Source organism: Echinops telfairi, unplaced genomic scaffold (genome assembly GCF_000313985.2).
Source record: "Echinops telfairi isolate 266 unplaced genomic scaffold, ASM31398v2 ScPeMD7_2;HRSCAF=8, whole genome shotgun sequence".
In the NCBI taxonomy this organism is placed as follows: Eukaryota; Metazoa; Chordata; class Mammalia; order Afrosoricida; family Tenrecidae; genus Echinops; species Echinops telfairi.
In genome coordinates, this window is record NW_022103898.1 from 4,605,996 (window position 1) to 4,622,523 (window position 16,528).

Sequence of the window (16,528 nt, forward strand, 5' to 3'; positions counted from 1 at the left end):
CAGGGGAGGAGGCCAGGACGTCCGGCTTGGGAGATCGGCACCACCAGAGCATCCTTGCCAACTGCCACTCCGCCTCGCTCCTGTGACATAAGCCAGCCCTGAGAAGGACTCTCTGGGGGGCCCTCGGCGCCCCTGGTGCTCACGGGACAAGATGGAAACTGTGGCGCGTGCCCCTGGATGGGGCCCACTTTTCCGTGGCTGCCTCCCCAGGAAGCCAGTGAAGGAGTGGAAAGCACAATGGTCGAGAAATGGAGCCCGGTCTCACCCTGGCTTTAGACGGCACCCTTTGCCCCACCCCAGCAGGGCACCGGGGTCCCCCTGTGCCTGCCAAGACCAGGGCCATCCAACTCTGCCCTGCCAAACAACATGCCAGTGACCCCAAGAGGAAGCAAGGGCACTTGTGGGTTGTGGCTCCTGGGGTCTCCATGGGGTTCAGCATGGAAACACGCCCCTGAGAACCTCCCTGCTCTGTATAAGAAAGTGCATGGCATTATTCACAAGTACAGGGGGCTTCGGGGCTCAAGACAGGGTCCCTCTCTCCCTCGGCTACTCTCTGGGGAGCTCAGTTCTGCCCCTGGAGCAGCCAGATTCGGCACGGGCAGGGTTGGTGGGGGACAGTGCTGGGCCAGCTTGGTGGCTCATCACCTCTGCTAGCTGCCACCCAAGTGGCTCTACGCACCACAGAACCCAGCCCTGCCTGGTCCTGCGCCATCCCATGACCCAGACCATCATGAAGCGTAGAGTCTCCACGGCTGATTTTCAGAAGTAGATCACCAGACCCTTCCTCCTCGTCTTCCTGGGGAAACTCCACAGCAGCCTCCACAGACAGGCTGTGTCACCTCTGTGACCCACCTCCGCCTAGGCTAGAGACCAGTCCTGGTCCAACCTTCCCCAGGACACCTCCCCTGGCCCCTGGGTCCAAGCCAGGCACCTGGCCAGGTGGCGTCCCTGCATCGTGCCATCTCATCATGGGCCTGCCTGGTCAGTACGTTGGAGGGGTGTGGCTGCGATGCTGTCCCTGAGACAGCCGAGTGCTCCTTAGGAGGGAGGGCAGCGTGACCTCTCACATACTGTGGACCCGGAGAAGGATATCACGGCTTGGTCGAGTGGAGGGGCAGGGAAGAAGAGGAAGGCCCTCCACAGGGTGGACGGACTTAGTGGTTGCCACAGGGGCTCAAACATGACAATTGCAAGGAGGGTGCAGGACCAGGTGGCATTTCCTTCGGCCGTGAGTCGGAGCCACCACCATCCCCATCTGCACGGGCACAGGGGCTCAGGGCGAGCCTCTGGGGTACCATTTGTCCATCTCAGGCATCACAGGCCCAGCAAGGGAGGAAGAGACAGGGGACCTTTGATTTCATCCCCTCTACTCGATGGTCCTTTGCCCCTTGTGGGAAGCAAGGCTAAGCCCCTCTGCCTGGCTTGTGTCTGCCCCCAGTCCTCCTGGCTGGTATGTCCTAGGACAGGCTGCCACCCTGCTCAGGCCTCAATGCCCTGTCTGTGAGAGGGAGCAGCAACCCCAGCCAGTGGACAGAAGTCAGCATAGCCGGGTAGGGCTGAGTAGGGGCAGCAGAGGACCACAGGCACAGAGTGAATATCCCGGCACGCCTCTACTCAACCTATGCACACCCTCCAGGCCACCCTGGGCCTACTGGCTTGGTTCTGGTCTCCGCACTCCATCCGGACCCTGGCCCAAGGTCCCACACTGCCCAGGTGGCTGGGGTCAGGCCAGGCTTTGGCCCTAAGGGATAAAGGTACGGTGACAAAAGCTGGTGCCTTCACAGAATGGCCGGCAGGGGCCATAGGGAGGGAGGTAGCAAGTGAAGCTTGGTGACCCATGCAGGTGGCAGGAGACCCGTCTGTGTCCAGGCACAGGCATGTCCGCCATGCTGGATTGCACCAGTCCAGAGGCCCAGCCTCACCACCCCAGACTGCGCTCGCTCTCCTCAGAGCTGACAGTTTTAATCCAACTGAGAGCTTACTTTGGGGTATGCTGTCCTATAAGGGACAGGGCCCGGGGCATGTGGACAGGTGGACTGGGAGTGGCCCCTGAGGGACATGGCTCCCCTTTGGTCCTAGGGCTCTGGGTCACCGCACTGGTGACCACTGCCCCAGCCCCCACAGCATGCCACTGGTCAAGTCAAGAGAGTCCCTTGGCTGTGAACCATTTCAAAGGCCAGGCACCCTGCCCATTATGGGTGCTGCTGATGTTAATGATTCCATCTTCCTTGTCACGCGTGAATCATGTCCCCCCTCACACCAGGCTTGATGTCCAGCCCCATGGAAAGGTGCCTTGGTGGCATAGAGGGTTACGTGTTGGGCTGCTAACTGCAAGGTCAGCAGTTCAAACCCACCAGGTGCTCCAAAGGAGCACAATGAGGATCTCTGCTCCCATAAAGAGGGAGTGTCTCAGACACCCCTGGGAGCAGCTCTGCTCAGTGCTACAGGGTGGCTAAGAGTTGGACTGACCCCCATGGTGGTGAGGTTGGTTTGGGGTGGTACGGATGTTCAACCTTGACTGTCACGCTTGACCTAGAGACAGCCACCCCTGGGGTGGCCACAAAGCCACCACCACCATCATGAGTGTGCTCTTTGTTGCTGAAGGGAAGGGATGGCTCAAGGAATGACACCCAGGGGTGGCACCCGGGTGTCACAGAGACTTTCCACCCTGCCACTCTCACCCTCCGGCCACTGGACCCTTCTGTAACCCACTTCATGGATAGCAAGGAGCCCTCCCCTCCTTGGAGAACAAGGAGGGACACAGGCAGGGGGCAGCAGCATGATATGAAGCCTTTAAAAGCCTGCATGGACCTGGCCTGTTGCCTGGGGCTTCACACACGGGACGGGCTGTAGGAGGTGACTGCTGGGGTCCACACCAAATGCACGACCTATGAAAACACGAATCTCATCTGTCTTGTGTACGGCCCATCTTCAGCACCTAGGACAGTGCCAGGTTCCAAATAAAGCCAAATACCAGACTCCGATAACAGTGACCCTAAAGAGCAGGGCAGAGCTGGCCCTGTGGGTTCCTGAGACTGTAGCTCTTTCGGCTCTTGTCTAAGGCCAGAAGCATCATTTCTCCCACTGGGAGTGGCTGGCGGTTTCCAATTTCAAACTGCTGTGGTTGGCAGCCCAACACGTCACCCCCCACCCCACCTAGGGCTCCTAGGTTCACATCGGACTTGGTCAGCCTTGTTGACAGGTGTTGTCGAGCCGGTTCTGGCCATAGCAGCCAATGTACAGCAGAAAGAAGCACTGGCTGGTCCTGCATCATCCTCTCCATCGCTCCAGTGCCTGTGCCACAGGGCCATTGAGGGACTTCGGCTCACTGAGGGGCTCCATCTTTTTCTTTTTTGGCTGATTCTCTACTTTACCAAGCATAATGGCCTTCTCCAGGGACTGGTCCCTCCTGAATGCATGTCCAGCGCATGGGAGATGACATGTCCCCACCCTCGCTTCCAAGGAGCGTTCGACTAAACTTCTTCCCAGAGAGCCTTGTTCTTTCTTCTGGCAGCCGGGTGCGTGCGATCTTCTTCTCTGACGCCACCGTTCAACGCGCATTCACTGAATACACAGAGGTCATTTCAGGTGGAAGTTAGTCTCAGCCGGTCAACCCCATTTCAATCACAGATGTCTTAAAAGGTATCGGGTTGTTATTGGGCAAGGTAGACATAGAAAACTCTAGAACAGTGTTCTCAACGTTCCTAATGCCGCGACCCTTTAATAGAGTTCCTCATGCTGTGGTGATCACCCCCCCAACCATAAAATCATTTTCTTTCTACTTCATCACTGTAATTTTGCTATTATTATGATCAGGCAACCCCTGTGAAAGGGTCGTTTGACCCCCAAAGGGGTCTCGACCCACAGGTTGAGAACTGCAGCTCAAAAAGAGGAAGGTATGGCCATCACACTCTGTCTGGGTCTCCTTTCCTCTAAAGAACGAGATAGATAACTTGTAACCATCCTGAAAACAAAGATGTAAACTTGACCCTTGTCTCTATTTTTACTCCCAAATAAACAGGAAATGGACTCAGAATTTTAAAGTCCCCCCCCCAAAAGGACAAGAAACTATAAATACAGTCTCTCACTCACTGCCATCCAGTCTATCTGATGGCGAGCCTGCAGGACAGGGTAGAACTGCCCCTGTGGGTCTTCGATGATGTCAGTCGTTATGGGAGCAGAAAGCTTCCTCATTCTCTCTACCGGCAGCTGGTGGTATTGAACTGCTGAGCTTACGGTTAGCAGCCTAAGCATGTAACCCACCATGCCATATACATACACTACAAACATATGTGTAGTAAACGCACATCTACCCTACATACATACAAAATATATGTACTATAGATACACTATGCAGAGGGCTTCCCTAGAGATACAGTAAGAGATAAAAAGCATTAGACAATTACATAGCTTTGAAGCCAAGAAATGTTGTCCTGAACAGTTAGATGGCAAGCCTAGCCAGACCCACGGGCCCTAAGGTTGGAGGCTAGTATTTAAAAACGATCCATTTTCATGTGCGGGGAGAAGATGGTGTAAATCGGGAGGACAAAAGTCAGGTAAAATCGTCTGAATTCAGCAAACATCCCCTCACAAACATCCAAACAGAGCATCAAAGAACATTCACAGAGGAAACGGTTCGGATTGTCGCTACGTCTGGGGGAGAGGTACAACTTCATCAAACAGGGAAAGTGAAGATGCAATTCAATTGTCAGCAACTGCGGTTACATGTTGGGCTGGGAACCTGTACATCGGCAGTTCAAAACCACCAGCGGCTCCCAGAGACAAAGACGAGGCTTTTTACTCCCGTCAAGAGTTGGAGTCTCGGAAACCCCACAGGGGCAGGTCTACTCTGTCCTGTAGGGTCGCTGTGAGTGAGTTTGGGTTTGGGGTGTGTGTGTGGGTGGGGGGCTATTGGGGTAGAGCCAAGCACATTTCTGCCATCTGACTTGGCTTAGTCTTTTATGTTTTACTACGTTTCCTTCAGGAGCCTGGCGGCACAGCCGCGAATGGACAGGTCGGCTATTCGATACCACAAGCTGTTTTGTGGAAGAGAGCTTCAGCCGTCTGCTTCCACGTCTTCGCCGACTTCTTGCGTTTTCTCTGCCCCCTTTATTGTTCTTAACTCTGTGAGGGAGAGACCGGTGGTTCTCTGGGCCCCTGCGCTGCTCCTCCAACACCTCACAGGCCTAGGGGAAGTCACCTTTTCCCAGCAGCTTCTGTCTTTCTCGTTATAGCCGTTTCCTTGGATTGCCGTGTTTCCCGCCGCCCGCAAACTAATCGCCCCATCGTGTGCCAGCAGAGGCCACAGAAAACGGGGTTCAGAACATTTTCTTCTTGGGCTCATGGTTGTGAGCTCCCCACCGGCCCCCTCCTCCTCTGCCCTGCCCCCAGACAAGCAACCATCCAGTCACCGTCTCCGTAGATCTACGCAGCCTGGGTTTCATAGACAGAAAATCATACGAAACACACAGAGGAAGCAAGCAAACACCACAACTACGACTAGACAGAACATAGCAGCCCCTCAATCGAAGGAATGCAGAAAATATTAGAAACCTTTAGGCGGGGCCAAGAGGAAGAGCAACAGATACGGTGTTACATTTTAACCTAACTACATCTGCCACCATCCACAATTCTCTCCGAGAGCAAGGCGATTTGCATCCCTGGACTGTGGTGGTGGTGGGGGTTCCCTGGGGGCTTAATCCGTGCAGGAACCCTGTAGATGGGCGTTGGGACTAGCAACTTCTTGAGTTTGTGTCTCTTTGCCCCTGGAGAACATGAAGTTCCCAGGGGCCTCCACTTCCCTGGGCCCCACCTGCACCTCAAACCTGTATCCCCATCACCCCACAGCCTTATAACGGAACCACGTCCATGTCCTGGGCTGGGTCAGCTGGCCTCCTGGGTCTCTCTCTGTGTCAGAGGGGAGCTAATCGTGGTGGAGCTGAGACGTGAACCCAGAGCCCACGGCACCCACTCCAAACCACTGCACCGCACTGCCTCGTCAGAGACTCCAAAAAACCAAACTCGCTGCCATCGAGTGGATTTCGACTCCTAGCCACCCTGTCGGACAGAGTAGAGGTGGCCCTGTGGGCTTGTGAAGCGGTCACTCTTCACGGGAGCGGAAGCCTCTTTTCTTGCGCTAGTGTGGTGGTGGGGGTGAACCGCTGACCTCGTGATTAGTTGAATTTGCAGCCCACGCCACCACCAGGACCTTCCCACAGCAGCACAGACCCAAGAAGCCAAACCCACTGCCGTCGACTCAATGCCACCTGCTCAGCGTGCCATACCTCACAGGGTGCCCGAGGCGGTCTTGACGGGGAGCCCGGGTGTGGCGCTGTGGGATGAGCGTTGGACCCTAGGAAACCCTTCAGTGGGTCCCTGCGGGCCAGCACGGGCTCGCTGGCAGTGGGGTGGGTTTGGTTCGGGAATGTTACGGAAACAGACTGCCCCGCGGTTCTCGCTTGCGGTGCCTGGAGGTTAGCAATCTTGGAGCGTGTCAACCACCGTGCTGGAGGGACCTGCGTGCCGCAGTGGCCGACTCTCCAGTGCCGGACAACCCTACACCCCCAAAACGGAATCTCTCCAAGCAGAAGCACAGCACGCGAGGGGAGGGGCAGCCCCACAGGGGAGGGGCTGACCAGGGGTCTGTGGCCAGGGCCAGACTTACCTGTGACACCCAGATGCCTGCACAAGGAGAGGCCCTCTCTTGGATGCTGAAGGACAAGCAGACAGGAGGGGACACTGCAGAGGCCCAGGGGTGTACGGCGGTAGCCTGGACCCAGGGGGTGGCTGAGGGAAGCCCCAGGAGCATGAGTTGTCTGGTGGGGCCTGGAGGTGGGGCCCTGGGGCTGACCTCTGCCTGTCTTAGTCCTGGGCCAGGAAGGGGAGACCGAGCCTCCTGCTGCCACCAAGTGAGCGGGAGCTGAGTAGTCAGAGGTCCCTGGGCCAGGTCTGGCCTCATGGGATGGGTCAGGGCAGGGAGGGGAGAGGAGAGGAGAGCACCCTAGGTCTCAGGAGGGGGCCCTTCCCACTGGGAGGCCAGGCGGTGGAGCCGCAAGAGCATTTGCCCTTGGTGGACCCTAATGGACCCTTTCAACGACCTGCACATATCAGCCAGTGACCTGCCAATAACCTGCCAATGATCGTTAATAACCCAGGGACCGCCCCCCACCCCCGTGTGCGCATCTACTGGTCAAGCCCCTCCCTGTAGTCCACCCTCTCTGTAAGTCCCAGCTCCTAGCCTCTCATTAGCTGTTTTGGCGGTTCAGGGTCAGAGCTGGTAGTGAACAGGGCCACCCAGGAGACCCCTTTCTCAGGAAGGGGACTAGGTCTGGTCCCCAGTGTGCCTGCCCAGGGATGCAGGGCTGTGGGGGAGCGAGGGCACAAAGAGGCAGCTGGCCACGGCTCACACTGAGGCTGGGGTCTAGGGCTAGAGTGAGGGATATGTCCACGAAGACCTGGGTCACCCACATCTCAGGGCCATGAGCTCCGAGACCACGGCTTTTGCCAGAAGGGGCCCAGTTGGTGACCACGAGGGCCTGGGCTGAGTGGCCTGCTGGAGACTGGGTGGTGCAGTCCTGCTGGGCAGGGTGGTGCTGGTGCTCAGAAAGGTCACACTGGGTGTTTCTCTGCGGGGAGCCTGAGCCCCAGGTTGCTGCCTGGAGGAAGAAGAATGAGCTTCCCAAGGAGCCAGGGCCAGGCACCAGGGTAGGCAGGCTGGAACTGGAGGGCAGGGCGTCCACATGGACAACATGGCAGGCTGGTGGTGTGAGGTGGGGTCCGGCTGAGAAGTGGGTGAAAGGCAGTGAGGTAGTTAGTTTATTGTGCCAACCTGGCCGATAAACACATGTGGGATTAATTGAGGGGCGGAAGGATAAATGGCTCGGTGAGCCTCGCCTTTCTAGTTCTCGGGTCTCTTGCTTTGTGATGGTTGGACCAGGGTGCAGCTGCCTTAGCAGTTCCCTGCTTCAGCTTGCAAGGCTGACCTCTTGCAAGACATCCCTGAGGAGAAGCCACATGGACCTACCCCGATGCAGCTCTGGGTGCTGGAGCAGCCGTGTGGAGACCCCTGCCAGCACTGAGGTGCTTATACATTCACTGACTCGGCTTTCCTCCTGCAGTCGGCATCATTGCGTCTGTTTTGTGAGATGGAGGAGGACTTTGAGGATTGGTGTCGGACATATGGGTTAATGTTGGACTTGTGGGCTTGGGCAGCACTGGGTTGGGATGTTTTCTTGATGCACACTTAACCTTTATATAAAACTCTCTCTTATACATGAGTTTCTGTGGACTTGTTTCTCTCAAGCACCCAGACGAATACCGGCAGCTTGCTCTCTGTGGGGCCTCCTCCCCACCAGGGAACAGGGCTGACCTCCTGCTTGTCGCTGGATGCGAGGCCTGGGAATTCGCTAGAAGAAGGTCTGAGGGGCAGGACCAGCCCCAGCACACCGTTGGCTGGCGTGGGGACCCCAGACTCACACCTGGGACCCCTAAGATGGGAGCCAGGTTGGAGCCTGTAGGTCTCCACTCAGCTCCTGAGAGGGCCCTCCGGAGCGCCCTGGCCCACTGTGGGCCACTAGGGGACAAACCCCTTTGGGGGTCAAACAACCCTTTCACAGGGGTCACGTAAGACCATCAGAAAACACATATTTCCGGTGGTCTTAGAAACCGAGACACTTTTCTAACCGTCTCCAGGGGGGTCCGCCCACATGCAGATACGCCCACCTATGAGAACCCGTCATGAAGAATGTTACCCATGCTACACCATGCTTCAAGACAAAATTTCATTTATTTATTAGAAATAAATATTTCACATTATATAATTACATATTGCTTTTGTGATGAATCACTATGCTTTAATGATGTTCCATTTATAATAATGAAACGACATCCGGCGTATCAGATATTTATATTACGATTCATAACAGTTGCAAAATGACAGTAGCAATGAAAATAATGTTATGGTTGAGGGGTCACCAACACGAGGAACTGTTTTAAAGGGTCGCGGCATTAGGAAGGTTGAGAACCACTGCTCTAGAAGAATCCAAGAAGCACACCTCTGCTCTCCCCAAAGCACCTGGCTCGTTCCAGTCACCTGATGCTGGTCACTCACCTCACACACTTGTTCCCTCGCTGGTTCCTTCACCTGTCCACTCCTGTGTCCAGCATGTGCCCATAAGCACCCAGCACGGCCCTGGGCTCTGAGCCCCGGGACAGCTGCAGTGGAAGATGGGACAGACCAGGAGGCACCCTGCAGCCGGGTACCCTGGCCAGCCTGCCGCTGACCCACGAGCTGGAATGGAGACAGGGGGGCCTGAGCTGTGGCTCAGGGACAGGCAGGGCTTTGGGTGCAAAGGCAGAGGTGGGTAACAGGAACAGGAAGGGGCTGCCGGAGATGGGAAGGGGGGCACGCAGGGGGACTAGCGAGGGAGCCCAGCCGGGGGCAGCCACATGGCAAAAAGACTTGAGGTGACGCTGTTAAGCTCTCTGGTGTGAGGGAGGAGGTTTGAAGGAAGTACAGTGGGGCAACCTGGGTAGGGGTGAGGAGAGGGGCTTTGAGGATGAAGTGGGGCCCGGGTCCGCACCATGAAGGCACCATCACCCTGAGAGGGGGTACAGATTTGGGAGGAACCAGGAAGGGGGTGGGCAGGTGGGAGTCTGCGTATTCCAGGATCCTCTGGGAGGCTGCAGGATGGGCCCCAAGCACCACCTCCCCTTCCAGCTTTCTCAGGGTTTGCTGCACATTGAGCTGCTATCAGCAAGGTCAGCAGTTTGAAACCACCAGCTGCACTGTGGGAGAAAGATGAGGCTTTCTATTCCTGTAAAGTTACCATCTTGGGAATCCACAGGGGGCAGTTCTGCTCTGTCCTGCAGGGTGGTCTGAGTCGGCTCGATGGCAGTGAGCTTGGGTTTGACTGCAGAGACACACCCGCCCAAGTCAGGGCCCTCCCTTGCTCAAGGTCATGACCACCCCCCACCCCACCCCCAGGAAGCTCACTTGGGAGGTGGTCCACAAGAGGCAGGGGAGTGGAGAAGGGGAAGGTTCTGAAGACAGTAGGTTTCCTCCTGGGGGCCTGAGGGGGTGTGAGGAATGGCCTCCACACTTTGCAGTGAGGGGTCTGGGCCCTGGCGTGACAGACAGCTGGGCATCTGGCTGAGCTGCCCCTGGGCCTGTGCAGCTTGGGGCTGGGCAGTGCCATCTCCCATGCCCTGCTGTCCAGCCAATCCCGCCCATAGTGACCTCATATGGGCGGCAGGGTCCACTTTACCCACGGGTCTGCCTTCGTTTGGGGGGTGCTCCTCAGCAGGGCGTGAGACCTTAGTGTCCTGCTAGTGGAACTCAGAGAAAAAAGAGGAACTGCAGTACTTTACCCAAGCAGCTCTCCTGAGCCCAAGCTGGGGTGGGGGTGGGGTGGGGGCAGGTTCCCGTGCCCCGCTCCCTGACGGCATCAGGGAGACTTGCCCACCATACCCAGCCCCAGCTCTGTCTCTGGGCCAGGAGATGGCTTTGGGCCTGGCAGCTTAGTCCCCCATGGATTGCCCTGGCTAAGCCCCTTGGCCGCTGGGAGCCCTAAACAGGCAGCCTTTGTGCGGGCAGTCCCAGGCGCCAGCGGCTCGCTGCCCGGCTGCTCCCCACCCCCCCTCCCTCCCCCGGCCAGGCTGGGCAGGGGAGGCACTGGAGCCCTGGAAACCACACAGAGCACCTGTTCTGCCCAATCCTTTCTTTCTGCCCAGGAGAGTTCCCAGCCCTCGGCAGACCGCCTGGGCGCTGGCCTGGCCCCAACTGAGCCCCGCCCCGTCTCCCCTGGGGGGTTCAGTGAGAGTCTGGGCTCCAGGCCCTCCGGGATGCCCTGCCCTTCAGTGTCTAGATGCAGATTCTGCAGGCTGTGGTGCCCTGGGGCTCCTCCCTCATCCTGCCCACCGCCCCCTGCAGCCACTCCTTGTGGGGGTCACGGGGAAGATCTCAATGGAAACTTGGGTTGTCACCAAGTCCTTTCTGACCCACAGAGACCCTATCAGGCATGGTAGGACTGCCTCACTGGGTTTCTGAGACTGAAAATCTTTGTTTTTTTCCCTGCTAACCCCATCCTCCCTCCCTCCCTCCTCAAAATCCTACCCCTCTCCCCTCTCCGGGCCCCCAACCCTGTCCCTGGCCTCCTCGTAGTCATCAAAGTCTTTCTTTGGGTGTCTAAACCATGCTTCCTTTTTCCTCGTCTTCCCTTGTAATGATGGTGTTGTTAAGTACTTCTCTGGGCGAGACTAAGTTTGGGACGCATACTGCTCTCCGGGTTTGCTTGTGTATTGCGGTACTTAAGAACACTGCCATTGTTTTTGCTCAGTGCACACTGTTCCGCTGTGCAGATGCACCAGAGCTTGCTTAGCCACACCGGAGATGGCCTATCTCAGTGGAAGCAGGCGGCCACATCTTTCTCCCACGGAGGGGCGGGTGGGTTCAAACCACTAACCGCTTAGTTAGCAGCCCCGTACTTAAACCCCTGTGCTGCCAGGGTGCTTTTGGGAGGAGGCCAGCTCTGGACAATACTCTCTGCTCAGGGGCCAGTCTGAGACAGGTTATGTTGAGTGGTGGTGAGGCAAGTAAGGGAATTCGGACCTGAAGAGTTCGTCCTGCCATAGCCCCAAGGGTGTTGACCAGCTCACCCCTACACGTGACAGTGAGGGCGCAGACAATCTGAATAGCTGACTGCCCCAAGCGAATGGATTAGGAGCCAAGAGGGACCGTGGAGATGATGTGTTTGGTGCGCAGAGGAAAGGCCTGGTGATCTGCTCTGGACAGTCAGCCCCTGAAGCCTTGACTGGGGAGCTCGTGCTGCTCCAGGACAGGAGTCAACCCTGATTCCATGGCAGGCAGCGTGGCTCCTTTCTTCCTCTCTCCCCTCACTCCATGGATGGGTAAACCGAGGCACAGAGGGGGACAGACATGCCATCCAGAGGCTGGGTTACCAGGACCCACAGGTACCACGCTGCAGAGGTCCATGGGGGTCCTCAGAGGGGCACCACCTCTGGGCGTGGGGTGACTTAGCTCCATAAACAGGGCTGCAGGGACATGGGGTACTCTTACCCCCCAAGGAGCACCCCAACTGGGGCGGGGAACCCTCCCAGGAGGCCCTCTCCACCCCCACATGTGGTGCCAGGGCTGGGCGGCCTCCTGGCAGCCTGGGCTCCTTCTCAGCATGGGGGCGCGGGAGGTGGGAGGGCTTCTTACGTACTTGACCACCAGGGCCCTGGAGTCCTCTTGCACAACAGCCGCCTGTCACACTCGTTGCCAATGTTTGCCAGGAGCACAGACAGATTTCAGAGTGGCGGACGCAGATCGCTCTTGAGGGTGTTGGGGTAAGATTTCAAGGGTGGACTTCCTGGACTCTGACAGCCAGGATCCACGTGGTCCACACATGCGTGTTCTTCTTTGGTTCTCAGAGCACCCTAGGAGACACCTCGGAGGGTGGGCATCTTGCCCGGGGCTCTGCAGCATGCACAGGAGTTCCCCAGGCAGAAAGGGCCCGGTGAGCACATGATGAGGCAGTCCCACTTCACCTGGGAGTGTTCCTGTGAGGAAGGGCTCCCAGGCAGGCGGTGCACACACGGCACAGTGCTGCGGGTCAGTCCTGGGCCCCTGGCAAGCCCCTGCCTACCTGTACCCTACTCTTCCTCTTGGCTCCTTGTGCCCCATCAACCACTGTGGGTGGGCTTGCTGGCACCATCTTATAGATGAGAAAGCTGAGGTTCACAGAGGGTTCCCCGATGGCAAGCTGGGCAAGAGAGAGGGTATCAGAGAGAGGGGCTAGGGTTGTCTCCCCCTGTCCTCAACACACCATACCCATCTCAGGCAGGCTGGAGGTTCCCCACACCCAACTCCTGTCACTCCGACCTCATGTTCCGCTGGCAGACAGCAGAGGACAGTGGTCCTCCTGCCTGGCCAGGGCTGGGCGCAGCCTTGCAGGAGCTGGATGGTGGCCATGGACACCTGGCTTCCCTTGGTCCTCTCAGTAATCAGTTCTCCTGTCCACCTGGTAGTGGCCGCCTTGGGCAGTGCCAGATATCCTGACTCCCCAGAGACTGAGTAAAGCCAGCTGTCCCCCAGTGGCCACTCGGCGAGCAGACACCAGAGGTGAGCGAGATGCTGGCTTAGTCTGGCACCAAGGCTGTAGAGGGCAGGGGGAGTGGGGTGGGGGGTGCCTGGAAAGCTTCACCCCCTCCCACTCCAGAGAGGCTTCCTGATGAGGTCATGCTGAAAGGAGGCCACTGCTGGCCAGGCCTGGGCTCAGCGGTGACATGGCTGCCTCCTTGTCTGGCCCAAAGAGGCTGCTGGGGCAGTGCAAAGGAGCTTCCCTGGCCTGCAGCCCCACATGGACCCTGAGCCACCACCCCACACACTCTACCACCACCCCAGGCCCAGAGGGGGACACTGGAGCCAGCCAGCATCACAGACTCTCATCCTGCTGATCCAGGGCTCTGGGTGCCTGCCTTAAGGCATAAGAACAGCCAAGTGCCCTTCTCCTGGGGGCCACAGAGCGGGGAGCCCTGGGGTGGGCCAGGCCATCACCCACTCAGGCCTTTCTCTGCCCCCTACTCGGAGACCTCGGTTATGAGGTGGCTGCCAGATGGCGAGAGACAGAGAGATAGAAGTAGGGAGGGCCTTTCTCATTCTGATCCCACACAGCAGGTGCTGGGAGAAAGGGTCTGAGTGCACAGGGTGATAGCAGCACCCTAAGCCCGGGACCCTGGATGGAGTCTGTGGGCACCCTGAGGCCGCTGGGCACAAGTGACCCAATGGGAGCCCTTGCCCAGGGCCCTGGGGCCCGGCCCCTGAAGGGGCGCCCAGTGGGAGCCTGGCCCCTAGGGTTCCTGAGGGCTCTCTGGGCCTGCAGGGTGGGCTGGTGGGGCTGAGGGCGGCTCCGCCACTTCTTGGTGGGAATTTCCTGTGCACCTTGGACCTGACCCTGGCTGGCCTCGACTTCCCCATCTGCAGGGGGAGGTGGGTGGGAGCAGCTGTGGGTAGCTTCGGAGAGCTGGCCTCCCAGTTGAGCCCGGCTGGCTCAAGGTCGAGCAGCAAGCAGCAGATCTGGGATCCCAGCCAGACTGCACTGCTGGCCTGGAGTGACCCCGCTCCCCTTCCCTCCCTCTGCCTGCCCAGGACAAAGCGGCCTCCTTCCCCAGGCAGCCTCCCTGCCAGCAGCCGACTGCGCCCTCTGCTGCCCCCTGGTGACCACAGTGATACATGGCGGGCAGAGCCCCTGGCTCCACCAGGCTAGGGGTATTCACTGGGGCCGGGGGCACCCACAGAGCTAGAGGCACCCACTCACACACAGCCTGCCATCAAGTCGATGCTGACCACAGTGACCCTGTAGGACTGAGTAGAACTGCCCCGGTGGGTTTCTGAGACTGTAAATCTTTATAGGAGTAGACAGCCCCATCGTTCTCCCGCTGAGCAGCTCGTGGTTCCAAACCGCTAATCCTGCAGTTACCTGTCCCCCAGGACTCCATAGGTGCCCACAGAATGAGGACACCCTCAGGGCCGGGGCACCCACTGCTCCCTACTGCTCTGGCAGAGTAGCACGCAGACTCGGGCGGAACCGTCCTGAGGAGCCGTGTCCACGCTGGCCTGGCGGGGCCTGCGGGCCAGGTGCTCAGAGGGAGGGCACACACAGCACCGCCCCTTCTCGACGAGTTCCCCGGCCCTGGAAAACCTGTGACTTGGCTGCCCAGGGGCTCAGCTGGGGTTGGCTCCATGCCTCTGGCCCCTGGGTCCTCTCTAGGGTCCTGGGCAGGCAGGTCCTTCGAGGCTAGGGGGACCGCTCACTCCCACCTGGTTGTTGGTAAAGGCAGCTTCTGGAAGAGGAAGCCTCCCGTGCCCCCCAGGGTCAAGTGGCACACAGGTGCAGGCATACAGTGAGATTACTCGGTGGGGTCAGTCAGAGGGCACCTCCCAGCTGACGGCCTGCAGGGCTCCGGGAAGTGGTCCTATGTCCCAGGAACAGACAGTTGAGAAAAGCCATGGTGATGCCCTGTCCCCCAGCACTGTCCCCCCACCCCATGTCCAGCTGCCTGCTCGGTCGCCTGACCCTGCTGGCCCCCTCTCCATCTCCCTGACTGTTCCCCTTCCACCTGACCACAGCATAGCTCTCTTCACCCGCAGGGAGGACCCCCAGGCTCCTGGGAGCTCTCCAGGCTCCCACGTCTGCGCACCACCCTCCCCGCACCCCTGTGGAGCCCCGGACCCTCTCTTGGCCTTCATGAGTCCCTGCCCCAGGCTCTGTGAGCTGCAGGGAGGGGGCAGCAAGTGGCCTGCCAGGTGTGGGCCACAGAGTCTGGACCACCCATGTCCCCACAGGCAAGTGGGTGGTGTCTCCACCAGGGATGGGTTCCCACCCATGGCCCTGAGTGGCCACAGGGACCTGGGGGCTGGAGGGTTGTTTACTCAGCTGTCCCAATGGGTGTGGCACCCACCGGGTCCAGCACTCCCCTGTCAGCAAGCTCTTAGATTAGGGCATCTGCGGTGGGACGGGGCCTGCAGGCCAGCCTCTCAGTCACAGACCCCGAAGGCCAAGGGACTGCAGGGGCAGCTGCCCCTCCCACAGCCCACTCCTCCCTCTCTGCTTAAAGAAAAAAAAATCAGACTTTAGTTCTTGAGAGGAGTTTTAGGTTTCCGAAAAACTGTGCAGAAAGGATAAGGTGTCCCCAGAGAGCACCCAGCCTCCCCAACTAGTAGTGTTTTGTGTTAGGGCAGAGTTTTTGCTACAGTTGATGAAGAATAATTAAAACTAAAAACAAACAAACAAAAAAACCCCAAATCGCTGTCCCATTGATTCTGACTCAAGTCCACCCCAGGGGCTACTGAGCAGAACTGCCCCCTGCCCCCCGATGGACACATTTCCACTCACCAAAGTGTGAGGGGGCCTGGGTGGAGTAGTGGTTAGTATTGGGCTGCTAACCACAAGGTTACAGCTCCAACCCACCAGCCGCTCCTCGGGAAAAAGATGAGGCTGCCTGCTTCTTTATAACTTTACAGCCAAGGGAAGACAAGGAGCAGCTCTACTCTGTCCCATTGGGTCGCTGTGGGCTGGAATCGACTCGGTGGCAGTGAGCCCCGTGGCCCTGCGGGCTAGGCACAAGGTCCACAGTTTGTCACGAGTAGCCACTTTGTGGAGCAAAGATGAGACTTTCTATTCTTGCCGAGAGCTACAGTTTCGGAAACCCACAGGGGCAGTCCGAGCCTGTGGACAGGGCCTCTCCGAGTGGAAGCCCACTGGCAGTGAGTGTGCCTGTTGGTGTTGTAAGGTGTTGTTAGAGAAGGCCACCAGTTTGTCGCACTGTGGTGTCCAGGACGGAGCAGCTTCATCTCACGTGCTGGGGACTGATCGTCAGGAGCGCTCAGTCCCTGGAGAAGGACAGCCAAAGAGGAGAAGAGATGGACAGACACAGTGACTGCGCAGTGGGCTCAATGACGGGGCCGGTGCAGGACCAGGGGAAGCGTCTCTGTGACTCGGAGCCACTCGATGGCGGCGAACATGGG